Raw genomic sequence first — 15000 nt, 5'->3', positions numbered from 1 at the left:
TTGAATAATTTTTTTTTTTTTTTTTTTTTTATGTGGTGGTGGCGTGAACTTGATTGGTCCTGTGCAGAGGGCAGGGCTGGCGCTATTACTTGAATATATATATATTGTTTTTTTACGTGGTGGTGGCGTGAACTTGATTGGTCTGTGCAGAGCAGGGCAGGGCTGGCGCTATTACTTGAATAATTTTTTTATTTTTTTTTACGTGGTGGTGGCGTGAACTTGATTGGTCCTGTGCAGAGCAGGGCAGGGCTGGCGCTATTACTTGAATAATTTTTTTTTTTTTTTTTTTTTTACGTGGTGGTGGCATGAACTTGATTGGTCCTGTGCAGAGCAGGGCAGGGCTGGCGCTATTAATTGAATATTTTTTTTTTTTTTTTTTACGTGGTGGTGGCGTGAACTTGATTGGTCCTGTGCAGAGCAGGGCAGGGCTGGCGCTATTACTTGAATAATTTTTTTTTTTTTTTTTTTACGTGGTGGTGGCGTGAACTTGATTGGTCCTGTGCAGAGCAGGGCAGGGCTGGCGCTATTACTTGAATAATTTTTTTTTTTTTTTTTTTTACGTGGTGGTGGCATGAACTTGATTGGTCCTGTGCAGAGCAGGGCAGGGCTGGCGCTATTACTTGAATCATTTTTTTTTTTTTTTTTTTTTACGTGGTGGTGGCGTGAACTTGATTGGTCCTGTGCAGCAGGGCAGGGCTGGCGCTATTAATTGAATTTTTTTTTTTTTTTTTTTACGTGGTGGTGGCGTGAACTTGATTGGTCCTGTGCAGAGCAGGGCAGGGCTGGCGCTATTACATGAATAATTTTTTTTTTTTTTTTTTTTTACGTGGTGGTGGCGTGAACTTGATTGGTCCTGTGCAGAGCAGGGCAGGGCTGGCGCTATTACTTGAATATTTTTTTTTTTTTTTTTTTTTTTTTTTACGTGGTGGTGGCGTGAACTTGATTGGTCCTGTGCAGAGCAGGGCAGGGCTGGCGCTATTACTTGAATCATTTTTTTTTTTTTTTTTTTTTTACGTGGTGGTGGCGTGAACTTGATTGGTCCTGTGCAGAGGGCAGGGCTGGCGCTATTACTTGAATATATATATATTGTTTTTTTACGTGGTGGTGGCGTGAACTTGATTGGTCTGTGCAGAGCAGGGCAGGGCTGGCGCTATTACTTGAATAATTTATTTTTTTTTTTTTACGTGGTGGTGGCGTGAACTTGATTGGTCCTGTGCAGAGCAGGGCAGGGCTGGCGCTATTAATTGAATAATTTTTTTTTTTTTTTTTTTTTTTTTACGTGGTGGTGGCGTGAACTTGATTGGTCCTGTGCAGAGGGCAGGGCTGGCGCTATTACTTGAATATATATATATTGTTTTTTTACGTGGTGGTGGCGTGAACTTGATTGGTCTGTGCAGAGCAGGGCAGGGCTGGCGCTATTACTTGAATAATTTTTTTTTTTTTTTTACGTGGTGGTGGCGTGAACTTGATTGGTCCTGTGCAGAGCAGGGCAGGGCTGGCGCTATTACTTGAATAATTTTTTTTTTTTTTTTTTTTTTACGTGGTGGTGGCATGAACTTGATTGGTCCTGTGCAGAGCAGGGCAGGGCTGGCGCTATTAATTGAATAATTTTTTTTTTTTTTTTACGTGGTGGTGGCGTGAACTTGATTGGTCCTGTGCAGAGCAGGGCAGGGCTGGCGCTATTACTTGAATAATTTTTTTTTTTTTTTTTTTACTCGGTGGTGGCGTCAACTTGATTGGTCCTGTGCGAGCAGGGCAGGGCTGGCGCTATTACTTGAATAATTTTATTTTTTTTTTACGTGGTGGTGGCGTGAACTTGATTGGTCCTGTGCAGAGCAGGGCAGGGCTGGCGCTATTACTTGAATAATTTTTTTTTTTTTTTTTTTTTACGTGGTGGTGGCGTGAACTTGATTGGTCCTGTGCAGAGCAGGGCAGGGCTGGCGCTATTACTTGAATCATTTTTTTTTTTTTTTTTTTTACGTGGTGGTGGCGTGAACTTGATTGGTCCTGTGCAGCAGGGCAGGGCTGGCGCTATTAATTGAATTTTTTTTTTTTTTTACGTGGTGGTGGTGTGAACTTGATTGGTCCTGTGCAGAGCAGGGCAGGGCTGGCGCTATTACATGAATAATTTTTTTTTTTTTTTTTTTTTACGTGGTGGTGGCGTGAACTTGATTGGTCCTGTGCAGAGCAGGGCAGGGCTGGCGCTATTACATGAATAATTTTTTTTTTTTTTTTTTTTTACGTGGTGGTGGCGTGAACTTGATTGGTCCTGTGCAGAGCAGGGCAGGGCTGGCGCTATTACTTGAATCATTTTTTTTTTTTTTACGTGGTGGTGGCGTGAACTTGATTGGTCCTGTGCAGAGCAGGGCAGGGCTGGCGCTATTACTTGAATCATTTTTTTTTTTTTTTTTTACGTGGTGGTGGCGTGAACTTGATTGGTCCTGTGCAGAGCAGGGCAGGGCTGGCGCTATTAATTGAATAATTTTTTTTTTTTTTTTTTTTACGTGGTGGTGGCGTGAACTTGATTGGTCCTGTGCAGAGCAGGGCAGGGCTGGCGCTATTAATTGAATAATTTTTTTTTTTTTTTTTTACGTGGTGGTGGCGTGAACTTGATTGGTCCTGTGCAGAGCAGGGCAGGGCTGGCGCTATTACTTGAATAATTTATTTATTTATTTATTTATTTATTTTACGTGGTGGTGGCGTGAACTTGATTGGTCCTGTGCAGGGCTGGCGCTATTACTTGAATAATTTATTTATTTATTTATTTATTTATTTTACGTGGTGGTGGCGTGAACTTGATTGGTCCTGTGCAGAGCAGGGCAGGGCTGGCACTATTACTTGAATAATTTATTTATTTATTTATTTATTTATTTTACGTGGTGGTGGCGTGAACTTGATTGGTCCTGTGCAGAGCAGGGCAGGGCTGGCGCTATTACTTGAATCATTTTTTTTTTTTTTACGTGGTGGTGGCGTGAACTTGATTGGTCCTGTGCAGAGCAGGGCAGGGCTGGCGCTATTAATTGAATAATTTTTTTTTTTTTTTTTTTTACATGGTGGTGGCGTGAACTTGATTGGTCCTGTGCAAAGCAGGGCAGGGCTGGCGCTATTACTTGAATCATTTTTTTTTTTTTTTTTTTTTTACGTGGTGGTGGCGTGAACTTGATTGGTCCTGTGCAGAGCAGGGCAGGGCTGGCGCTATTACTTGAATCATTTTTTTTTTTTTTTTTTTTACGTGGTGGTGGCGTGAACTTGATTGGTCCTGTGCAGAGCAGGGCAGGGCTGGCGCTATTAATTGAATAATTTTTTTTTTTTTTTTTTTTACGTGGTGGTGGCGTGAACTTGATTGGTCCTGTGCAGAGCAGGGCGAGCAGGGCAGGGCTGGCGCTATTGAATAATTTTTTTTTTTTTTTTTTTTTTACGTGGTGGTGGCGTGAACTTGATTGGTCCTGTGCAGAGCAGGGCAGGGCTGGCGCTATTACTTGAATAATTTTTTTTTTTTTTTTTTTTTTTACGTGGTGGTGGCGTGAACTTGATTGGTCCTGTGCAGAGCAGGGCGAGCAGGGCAGGGCTGGCGCTATTACTTCAAAATTTTATTTTTTTTTTTTTTTTTTACGTGGTGGTGGCGTGAACTTGATTGGTACTGTGCAGAGCAGGGCAGGGCTGGCGCTATTACTTGAATAATTTTTTTTTTTTTTTTTTTTTTTACGTGGTGGTGGCGTGAACTTGATTGGTCCTGTGCAGAGCAGGGCGAGCAGGGCAGGGCTGGCGCTATTACTTCAAAATTTTTTTTTTTTTTTTTTTTTTTTTTTTTTACGTGGTGGTGGCGTGAACTTGATTGGTCCTGTGCAGAGCAGGGCGAGCAGGGCAGGGCTGGCGCTATTACTTCAAAATTTTTTTTTTTTTTTTTACGTGGTGGTGGCGTGAACTTGATTGGTCCTGTGCAGAGCAGGGCGAGCAGGGCAGGGCTGGCGCTATTACTTCAAATTTTTTTTTTTTTTTTTTTTTTTACGTGGTGGTGGCGTGAACTTGATTGGTCCTGTGCAGAGCAGGGCGAGCAGGGCAGGGCTGGCGCTATTACTTCAAAAATTTTTTTTTTTTTTTTACGTGGTGGTGGCGTGAACTTGATTGGTCCTGTGCAGAGCAGGGCAGGGCTGGCGCTATTACTTGAATAATTTTTTTTTTTTTTTTTTTTTTTTTACGTGGTGGTGGCGTGAACTTGATTGGTCCTGTGCAGAGCAGGGCGAGCAGGGCAGGGCTGGCGCTATTACTTCAAAAAAATTTTTTTTTTTTTTTTTTTTACGTGGTGGTGGCGTGAACTTGATTGGTCCTGTGCAGAGCAGGGCGAGCAGGGCAGGGCTGGCGCTATTGAATAATTTTTTTTTTTTTTTTTTTTTTTACGTGGTGGTGGCGTGAACTTGATTGGTCCTGTGCAGAGCAGGGCAGGGCTGGCGCTATTACTTGAATAATTTTTTTTTTTTTTTTTTTTTTTACGTGGTGGTGGCGTGAACTTGATTGGTCCTGTGCAGAGCAGGGCAGGGCTGGCGCTATTACTTGAATAATTTTTTTTTTTTTTTTTTTTTTTACGTGGTGGTGGCGTGAACTTGATTGGTCCTGTGCAGAGCAGGGCGAGCAGGGCAGGGCTGGCGCTATTACTTGAATAATTTTTTTTTTTTTTTTTTTTGTACGTGGTGGTGGCGTGAACTTGATTGGTCCTGTGCAGAGCAGGGCAGGGCTGGCGCTATTACTTGAATAATTTTTTTTTTTTTTTTTTTTACGTGGTGGTGGCGTGAACTTGATTGGTCATGTGCAGAGCAGGGCGAGTAGGGCGAGCAGGGCAGGGCTGGCGCTATTACTTCAATAATTTTTTTTTTTTACGTGGTGGTGGCGTGAACTTGATTGGTCCTGTGCAGAGCAGTGCGAGCAGGGCGAGCAGGGCAGGGCAGGCGCTATTACTTCAATAATTTTTTTGTACGTGGTGGTGGCGTGAACTTGATTGGTCCTGTGCAGAGCAGGGCAGGGCTGGCGCTATTACTTGAATAATTTTTTTTTTTTTTTTTTTACGTGGTGGTGGCGTGAACTTGATTGGTCCTGTGCAGAGCAGGGCGAGCAGGGTAGGGCTGGCGCTATTACTTGAATCATTTTTTTTTTTTTTTTTTTTTTTACGTGGTGGTGGCGTGAACTTGATTGGTCCTGTGCAGAGCAGGGCAGGGCTGGCGCTATTACTTGAATAATTTTTTTTTTTTTTTTTTTTTTTTTACGTGGTGGTGGCATGAACTTGATTGGTCCTAGAGCAGGGCAGGGCTGGCGCTATTACTTGAATAATATATATTTTTTTTTTTACATGGTGGTGGCGTGAACTTGATTGGTCCTGTGCAGAACAGGGCGAGCAGGGCAGGGCTGGCGCTATTACTTGAATAATTTTTTATTTTTTTTTTTCTTACGTGCTGGTGGCGTGAACTTGATTGGTCCTGTGCAGAGCAGGGCAGGGCTGGCGCTATTACTTGAATAATTTTTTTTTTTTTTTTTTTTTTTTTACGTGGTGGTGGCGTGAACTTGATTGGTCCTGTGCAGAGCAGGGCAGGGCTGGCGCTATTACTTGAATAATTTTTTTTTTTTACGTGGTGGTGGCGTGAACTTGATTGGTCCTGTGCAGAGCAGGGCAGGGCTGGCGCTATTAATTGAATAATTTTTTTTTTTTTTTTTTTTTTACGTGGTGGTGGCGTGAACTTGATTGGTCCTGTGCAGAGCAGGGCAGGGCTGGCGCTATTACTTGAATAATTTTTTTTTTTTTTTTTACGTGGTGGTGGCGTGAACTTGATTGGTCCTATGCAGAGCAGGGCAGGGCTGGCGCTATTACTTGAATAATTTTTTTATTTTTTTATTTTTTTTTTTACGTGGTGGTGGCGTGAACTTGATTGGTCCTGTGCAGAGCAGGGCGAGCAGGGCAGGGCTGGCGCTATTACTTGAATAATTTTTTTTTTTTTTTTTCTTACGTGGTGGTGGCGTGAAGTTGATTGGTCCTGTGCAGAGCAGGGCGAGCAGGGCAGGGCTGGCGCTATTAATTGAATAATTTTTTATTTTTATTTTTTTTTACGTGGGGTGGCGTGAACTTGATTGGTCCTGTGCAGAGCAGGGCAGGGCTGGCGTTATTACTTGAATAATCTTTATTTATTTATTTATTTTTTTACGTGGTGGTGGCGTGAACTTGATTGGTCCTGTGCAGAGCAGGGCGAGCAGGGCAGGGCTGGTGCTATTACTTCAATAATTTTTTTATTTTTTTTTTCTTACGTGGTGGTGGCGTGAACTTCATTGGTCCTGTGTAGAGCAGGGCAGAGCAGGGCAGGGCTGGCGCTATTAATTGAATCATTTTTTTTTTTTTTTTTTTTTTTTTACGTGGTGGTGGCGTGAACTTGATTGGTCCTGTGCAGAGCAGGGCAGGGCTGGCGCTATTACTTGAATAATTTTTTTTTTTTTTTTTTTTTTTACGTGGTGGTGGCGTGAACTTGTTTGGTCCTGTGCAGAGCAGGGCAGGGCTGGCGCTATTACTTGAATAATTTTTTTTTTTTTTTTTTTTTACGTGGTGGTGGCGTGAACTTGATTGGTCCTGTGCAGAGCAGGGCAGGGCTGGCGCTATTAATGGAATATTTTTTTTTTTTTTTTTTTACGTGGTGGTGGCGTGAACTTGATTGGTCCTGTGCAGAGCAGGGCAGGGCTGGCGCTATTACTTGGATAATTTTTTTTTTTTTTACGTGGTGGTGGCGTGAACTTCATTGGTCCTGTGCAGAGCAGGGCGAGCAGTGCGAGCAGGGCAGGGCTGGCGCTATTACTTCAAAAATTTTTTTTTTTTTTTTTTTTGTACGTGGTGGTGGCGTGAACTTGATTGGTCCTGTGCAGAGCAGGGCAGGGCTGGCGCTATTACTTGAATAATTTTTTTTTTTTTTTTTTTTACGTGGTGGTGGCGTGAACTTGATTGGTCATGTGCAGAGCAGGGCGAGTAGGGCGAGCAGGGCAGGGCTGGCGCTATTACTTCAATAATTTTTTTTTTTTACGTGGTGGTGGCGTGAACTTGATTGGTCCTGTGCTGAGCAGTGCGAGCAGGGCGAGCAGGGCAGGGCAGGCGCTATTACTTCAATAATTTATTTATTTTTTTTTGTACGTGGTGGTGGCGTGAACTTGATTGGTCCTGTGCAGAGCAGGGCAGGGCTGGCGCTATTACTTGAATAATTTTTTTTTTTTTTTTTTTACGTGGTGGTGGCGTGAACTTGATTGGTCCTGTGCAGAGCAGGGCGAGCAGGGTAGGGCTGGCGCTATTACTTGAATCATTTTTTTTTTTTTTTTTTTTTTTTACGTGGTGGTGGCGTGAACTTGATTGGTGCAGAGCAGGGCAGGGCTGGCGCTATTACTTGAATAATTTTTTTTTTTTTTTTTTTTTTTTTACGTGGTGGTGGCATGAACTTGATTGGTCCTAGAGCAGGGCAGGGCTGGCGCTATTACTTGAATAATATATATTTTTTTTTTTACATGGTGGTGGCGTGAACTTGATTGGTCCTGTGCAGAACAGGGCGAGCAGGGCAGGGCTGGCGCTATTACTTGAATAATTTTTTTTTTTTTTTTTTCTTACGTGCTGGTGGCGTGAACTTGATTGGTCCTGTGCAGAGCAGGGCAGGGCTGGCGCTATTACTTGAATAATTTTTTTTTTTTTTTTTTTTTTACGTGGTGGTGGCGTGAACTTGATTGGTCCTGTGCAGAGCAGGGCAGGGCTGGCGCTATTACTTGAATAATTTTTTTTTTTTTTTTTTTACGTGGTGGTGGCGTGAACTTGATTGGTCCTGTGCAGAGCAGGGTAGGGCTGGCGCTATTACTTGAATCATTTTTTTTATTTTTTTTTTTTTTTACGTGGTGGTGGCGTGAACTTGATTGGTCCTGTGCAGAGCAGGGCAGGGCTGGCGCTATTACTTGAATAATTTTTTTTTTTTACGTGGTGGTGGCGTGAACTTGATTGGTCCTGTGCAGAGCAGGGCAGGGCTGGCGCTATTAATTGAATAATTTTTTTTTTTTTTTTTTTTTTACGTGGTGGTGGCGTGAACTTGATTGGTCCTGTGCAGAGCAGGGCAGGGCTGGCGCTATTACTTGAATAATTTTTTTTTTTTTTTTTACGTGGTGGTGGCGTGAACTTGATTGGTCCTATGCAGAGCAGGGCAGGGCTGGCGCTATTACTTGAATAATTTTTTTATTTTTTTATTTTTTTTTTTACGTGGTGGTGGCGTGAACTTGATTGGTCCTGTGCAGAGCAGGGCGAGCAGGGCAGGGCTGGCGCTATTACTTGAATAATTTTTTTTTTTTTTTTTCTTACGTGGTGGTGGCGTGAAGTTGATTGGTCCTGTGCAGAGCAGGGCGAGCAGGGCAGGGCTGGCGCTATTAATTGAATAATTTTTTATTTTTATTTTTTTTTACGTGGGGTGGCGTGAACTTGATTGGTCCTGTGCAGAGCAGGGCAGGGCTGGCGTTATTACTTGAATAATCTTTATTTATTTATTTATTTTTTTACGTGGTGGTGGCGTGAACTTGATTGGTCCTGTGCAGAGCAGGGCGAGCAGGGCAGGGCTGGCGCTATTACTTGAATAATTTTTTTTTTTTTTTTTTTTACGTGGTGGTGGCGTGAACTTGATTGGTCCTGTGCAGAGCAGGGTAGGGCTGGCGCTATTACTTGAATCATTTTTTTTTTTTTTTTTTTTTTTTACGTGGTGGTGGCGTGAACTTGATTGGTCCTGTGCAGAGCAGGGCAGGGCTGGCGCTATTACTTGAATAATTTTTTTTTTTTACGTGGTGGTGGCGTGAACTTGATTGGTCCTGTGCAGAGCAGGGCAGGGCTGGCGCTATTAATTGAATAATTTTTTTTTTTTTTTTTTTTTTACGTGGTGGTGGCGTGAACTTGATTGGTCCTGTGCAGAGCAGGGCAGGGCTGGCGCTATTACTTGAATAATTTTTTTTTTTTTTTTTACGTGGTGGTGGCGTGAACTTGATTGGTCCTATGCAGAGCAGGGCAGGGCTGGCGCTATTACTTGAATAATTTTTTTATTTTTTTATTTTTTTTTTTACGTGGTGGTGGCGTGAACTTGATTGGTCCTGTGCAGAGCAGGGCGAGCAGGGCAGGGCTGGCGCTATTACTTGAATAATTTTTTTTTTTTTTTTTCTTACGTGGTGGTGGCGTGAAGTTGATTGGTCCTGTGCAGAGCAGGGCGAGCAGGGCAGGGCTGGCGCTATTAATTGAATAATTTTTTATTTTTATTTTTTTTTACGTGGGGTGGCGTGAACTTGATTGGTCCTGTGCAGAGCAGGGCAGGGCTGGCGTTATTACTTGAATAATCTTTATTTATTTATTTATTTTTTTACGTGGTGGTGGCGTGAACTTGATTGGTCCTGTGCAGAGCAGGGCGAGCAGGGCAGGGCTGGTGCTATTACTTCAATAATTTTTTTATTTTTTTTTTCTTACGTGGTGGTGGCGTGAACTTCATTGGTCCTGTGTAGAGCAGGGCAGAGCAGGGCAGGGCTGGCGCTATTAATTGAATCATTTTTTTTTTTTTTTTTTTTTTTTACGTGGTGGTGGCGTGAACTTGATTGGTCCTGTGCAGAGCAGGGCAGGGCTGGCGCTATTACTTGAATAATTTTTTTTTTTTTTTTTTTTTTTACGTGGTGGTGGCGTGAACTTGTTTGGTCCTGTGCAGAGCAGGGCAGGGCTGGCGCTATTACTTGAATAATTTTTTTTTTTTTTTTTTTTTTACGTGGTGGTGGCGTGAACTTGATTGGTCCTGTGCAGAGCAGGGCAGGGCTGGCGCTATTAATGGAATATTTTTTTTTTTTTTTTTTTACGTGGTGGTGGCGTGAACTTGATTGGTCCTGTGCAGAGCAGGGCAGGGCTGGCGCTATTACTTGGATAATTTTTTTTTTTTTTACGTGGTGGTGGCGTGAACTTCATTGGTCCTGTGCAGAGCAGGGCGAGCAGTGCGAGCAGGGCAGGGCTGGCGCTATTACTTCAAAAATTTTTTTTTTTTTTTTTTTTGTACGTGGTGGTGGCGTGAACTTGATTGGTCCTGTGCAGAGCAGGGCAGGGCTGGCGCTATTACTTGAATAATTTTTTTTTTTTTTTTTTTTACGTGGTGGTGGCATGAACTTGATTGGTCCTAGAGCAGGGCAGGGCTGGCGCTATTACTTGAATAATATATTTTTTTTTTTTTACATGGTGGTGGCGTGAACTTGATTGGTCCTGTGCAGAACAGGGCGAGCAGGGCAGGGCTGGCGCTATTACTTGAATAATTTTTTATTTTTTTTTTTCTTACGTGCTGGTGGCGTGAACTTGATTGGTCCTGTGCAGAGCAGGGCAGGGCTGGCGCTATTACTTGAATAATTTTTTTTTTTTTTTTTTTTTTACGTGGTGGTGGCGTGAACTTGATTGGTCCTGTGCAGAGCAGGGCAGGGCTGGCGCTATTACTTGAATAATTTTTTTTTTTTTTTTTTTTACGTGGTGGTGGCGTGAACTTGATTGGTCCTGTGCAGAGCAGGGCAGGGCTGGCGCTATTAATGGAATATTTTTTTTTTTTTTTTTTTACGTGGTGGTGGCGTGAACTTGATTGGTCCTGTGCAGAGCAGGGCAGGGCTGGCGCTATTACTTGGATAATTTTTTTTTTTTTTACGTGGTGGTGGCGTGAACTTCATTGGTCCTGTGCAGAGCAGGGCGAGCAGTGCGAGCAGGGCAGGGCTGGCGCTATTACTTCAAAAATTTTTTTTTTTTTTTTTTTTTTTTTTACGTGGCGTGAAATTGATTGGTACTGTCCAGAGCAGGGCAGGGCTGGCGCTATTAATTGAATAATTTTTTTTTTTTTTTTTTTTTTTACGTGGTGGTGGCGTGAACTTGATTGGTCCTGTGCAGAGCAGGGCGAGCAGGGCAGGGCTGGCGCTATTACTTGAATAATTTTTTTTTTTTTTTTTTTTTACGTGGTGGTGGCGTGAACTTGATTGGTCCTGTGCAGAGCAGGGCGAGCAGGGCGAGCAGGGCAGGGCTGGCGCTATACTTCAAAAATTTTTTTTTTTTTTTTTTTTTTTACGTGGTGGTGGCGTGAAATTGATTGGTACTGTGCAGAGCAGGGCAGGGCTGGCGCTATTACTTGAATAATTTTTTTTTTTTTTTTTTTTTTTACATGGTGGTGGCGTGAACTTGATTGGTCCTGTGCAGAGCAGGGCGAGCAGGGCAGGGCTGGCGCTATTACTTCAAAATTTTTTTTTTTTTTTTTTTTTTTTTACGTGGTGGTGGCGTGAACTTCATTGGTCCTGTGCAGAGCAGGGCGAGCAGTGCGAGCAGGGCAGGGCTGGCGCTATTACTTCAAAAATTTTTTTTTTTTTTTTTTTTGTACGTGGTGGTGGCGTGAACTTGATTGGTCCTGTGCAGAGCAGGGCAGGGCTGGCGCTATTACTTGAATAATTTTTTTTTTTTTTTTTTTTACGTGGTGGTGGCATGAACTTGATTGGTCCTAGAGCAGGGCAGGGCTGGCGCTATTACTTGAATAATATATTTTTTTTTTTTTACATGGTGGTGGCGTGAACTTGATTGGTCCTGTGCAGAACAGGGCGAGCAGGGCAGGGCTGGCGCTATTACTTGAATAATTTTTTATTTTTTTTTTTCTTACGTGCTGGTGGCGTGAACTTGATTGGTCCTGTGCAGAGCAGGGCAGGGCTGGCGCTATTACTTGAATAATTTTTTTTTTTTTTTTTTTTTTACGTGGTGGTGGCGTGAACTTGATTGGTCCTGTGCAGAGCAGGGCAGGGCTGGCGCTATTACTTGAATAATTTTTTTTTTTTTTTTTTTTACGTGGTGGTGGCGTGAACTTGATTGGTCCTGTGCAGAGCAGGGTAGGGCTGGCGCTATTACTTGAATCATTTTTTTTTTTTTTTTTTTTTTTTACGTGGTGGTGGCGTGAACTTGATTGGTCCTGTGCAGAGCAGGGCAGGGCTGGCGCTATTACTTGAATAATTTTTTTTTTTTACGTGGTGGTGGCGTGAACTTGATTGGTCCTGTGCAGAGCAGGGCAGGGCTGGCGCTATTAATTGAATAATTTTTTTTTTTTTTTTTTTTTTACGTGGTGGTGGCGTGAACTTGATTGGTCCTGTGCAGAGCAGGGCAGGGCTGGCGCTATTACTTGAATAATTTTTTTTTTTTTTTTTACGTGGTGGTGGCGTGAACTTGATTGGTCCTATGCAGAGCAGGGCAGGGCTGGCGCTATTACTTGAATAATTTTTTTATTTTTTTATTTTTTTTTTTACGTGGTGGTGGCGTGAACTTGATTGGTCCTGTGCAGAGCAGGGCGAGCAGGGCAGGGCTGGCGCTATTACTTGAATAATTTTTTTTTTTTTTTTTCTTACGTGGTGGTGGCGTGAAGTTGATTGGTCCTGTGCAGAGCAGGGCGAGCAGGGCAGGGCTGGCGCTATTAATTGAATAATTTTTTATTTTTATTTTTTTTTACGTGGGGTGGCGTGAACTTGATTGGTCCTGTGCAGAGCAGGGCAGGGCTGGCGTTATTACTTGAATAATCTTTATTTATTTATTTATTTTTTTACGTGGTGGTGGCGTGAACTTGATTGGTCCTGTGCAGAGCAGGGCGAGCAGGGCAGGGCTGGTGCTATTACTTCAATAATTTTTTTATTTTTTTTTTCTTACGTGGTGGTGGCGTGAACTTCATTGGTCCTGTGTAGAGCAGGGCAGAGCAGGGCAGGGCTGGCGCTATTAATTGAATCATTTTTTTTTTTTTTTTTTTTTTTTACGTGGTGGTGGCGTGAACTTGATTGGTCCTGTGCAGAGCAGGGCAGGGCTGGCGCTATTACTTGAATAATTTTTTTTTTTTTTTTTTTTTTTACGTGGTGGTGGCGTGAACTTGTTTGGTCCTGTGCAGAGCAGGGCAGGGCTGGCGCTATTACTTGAATAATTTTTTTTTTTTTTTTTTTTTTACGTGGTGGTGGCGTGAACTTGATTGGTCCTGTGCAGAGCAGGGCAGGGCTGGCGCTATTAATGGAATATTTTTTTTTTTTTTTTTTTACGTGGTGGTGGCGTGAACTTGATTGGTCCTGTGCAGAGCAGGGCAGGGCTGGCGCTATTACTTGGATAATTTTTTTTTTTTTTACGTGGTGGTGGCGTGAACTTCATTGGTCCTGTGCAGAGCAGGGCGAGCAGTGCGAGCAGGGCAGGGCTGGCGCTATTACTTCAAAAATTTTTTTTTTTTTTTTTTTTGTACGTGGTGGTGGCGTGAACTTGATTGGTCCTGTGCAGAGCAGGGCAGGGCTGGCGCTATTACTTGAATAATTTTTTTTTTTTTTTTTTTTACGTGGTGGTGGCGTGAACTTGATTGGTCATGTGCAGAGCAGGGCGAGTAGGGCGAGCAGGGCAGGGCTGGCGCTATTACTTCAATAATTTTTTTTTTTTACGTGGTGGTGGCGTGAACTTGATTGGTCCTGTGCTGAGCAGTGCGAGCAGGGCGAGCAGGGCAGGGCAGGCGCTATTACTTCACTAATTTATTTATTTTTTTTTGTACGTGGTGGTGGCGTGAACTTGATTGGTCCTGTGCAGAGCAGGGCAGGGCTGGCGCTATTACTTGAATAATTTTTTTTTTTTTTTTTTTACGTGGTGGTGGCGTGAACTTGATTGGTCCTGTGCAGAGCAGGGCGAGCAGGGTAGGGCTGGCGCTATTACTTGAATCATTTTTTTTTTTTTTTTTTTTTTTTACGTGGTGGTGGCGTGAACTTGATTGGTGCAGAGCAGGGCAGGGCTGGCGCTATTACTTGAATAATTTTTTTTTTTTTTTTTTTTTTTTTACGTGGTGGTGGCATGAACTTGATTGGTCCTAGAGCAGGGCAGGGCTGGCGCTATTACTTGAATAATATATATTTTTTTTTTTACATGGTGGTGGCGTGAACTTGATTGGTCCTGTGCAGAACAGGGCGAGCAGGGCAGGGCTGGCGCTATTACTTGAATAATTTTTTATTTTTTTTTTTCTTACGTGCTGGTGGCGTGAACTTGATTGGTCCTGTGCAGAGCAGGGCAGGGCTGGCGCTATTACTTGAATAATTTTTTTTTTTTTTTTTTTTTTTACGTGGTGGTGGCGTGAACTTGATTGGTCCTGTGCAGAGCAGGGCAGGGCTGGCGCTATTACTTGAATAATTTTTTTTTTTTACATGGTGGTGGCGTGAACTTGATTGGTCCTGTGCAGAGCAGGGCAGGGCTGGCGCTATTACTTGAATAATTTTTTTTTTTTTTTTTACGTGGTGGTGGCGTGAACTTGATTGGTCCTGTGCAGAGCAGGGCAGAGCAGGGCAGGGCTGGCGTTATTACTTGAATAATCTTTATTTTTTATTTTTTTTTTTTACGTGGTGGTGGCGTGAACTTGATTGGTCCTGTGCAGAGCAGGGCGAGCAGGGCAGGGCTGGTGCTATTACTTCAATAATTTTTTTTTTTTTTTTTTCTTACGTGGTGGTGGCGTGAACTTCATTGGTCCTGTGCAGAGCAGGGCAGAGCAGGGCAGGGCTGGCGCTATTAATTGAATCATTTTTTTTTTTTTTTTTTTTTTTTACGTGGTGGTGGCGTGAACTTGATTGGTCCTGTGCAGAGCAGGGCAGGGCTGGCGCTATTACTTGAATAATTTTTTTTTTTTTTTTTTTTTTTACGTGGTGGTGGCGTGAACTTGATTGGTCCTGTGCAGAGCAGGGCAGGGCTGGCGCTATTACTTGAATAATTTTTTTTTTTTACGTGGTGGTGGCGTGAACTTGATTGGTCCTGTGCAGAGCAGGGCAGGGCTGGCGCTATTAATTGAATAATTTTTTTTTTTTTTTTTTTTTACGTGGTGGTGGCGTGAACTTGATTGGTCCTGTGCAGAGCAGGGCAGGGCTGGCGCTATTACTTGAATAATTTTTTTTTTTTTTTTTTTACGTGGTGGTGGCGTGAACTTGATTGGTCATGTG

This window comes from Acipenser ruthenus, chromosome 14, assembly GCF_902713425.1.
Source record: "Acipenser ruthenus chromosome 14, fAciRut3.2 maternal haplotype, whole genome shotgun sequence".
Lineage (NCBI taxonomy): Eukaryota > Metazoa > Chordata > Actinopteri > Acipenseriformes > Acipenseridae > Acipenser > Acipenser ruthenus.
Note: the sequence above shows the minus strand (reverse complement) of the source record.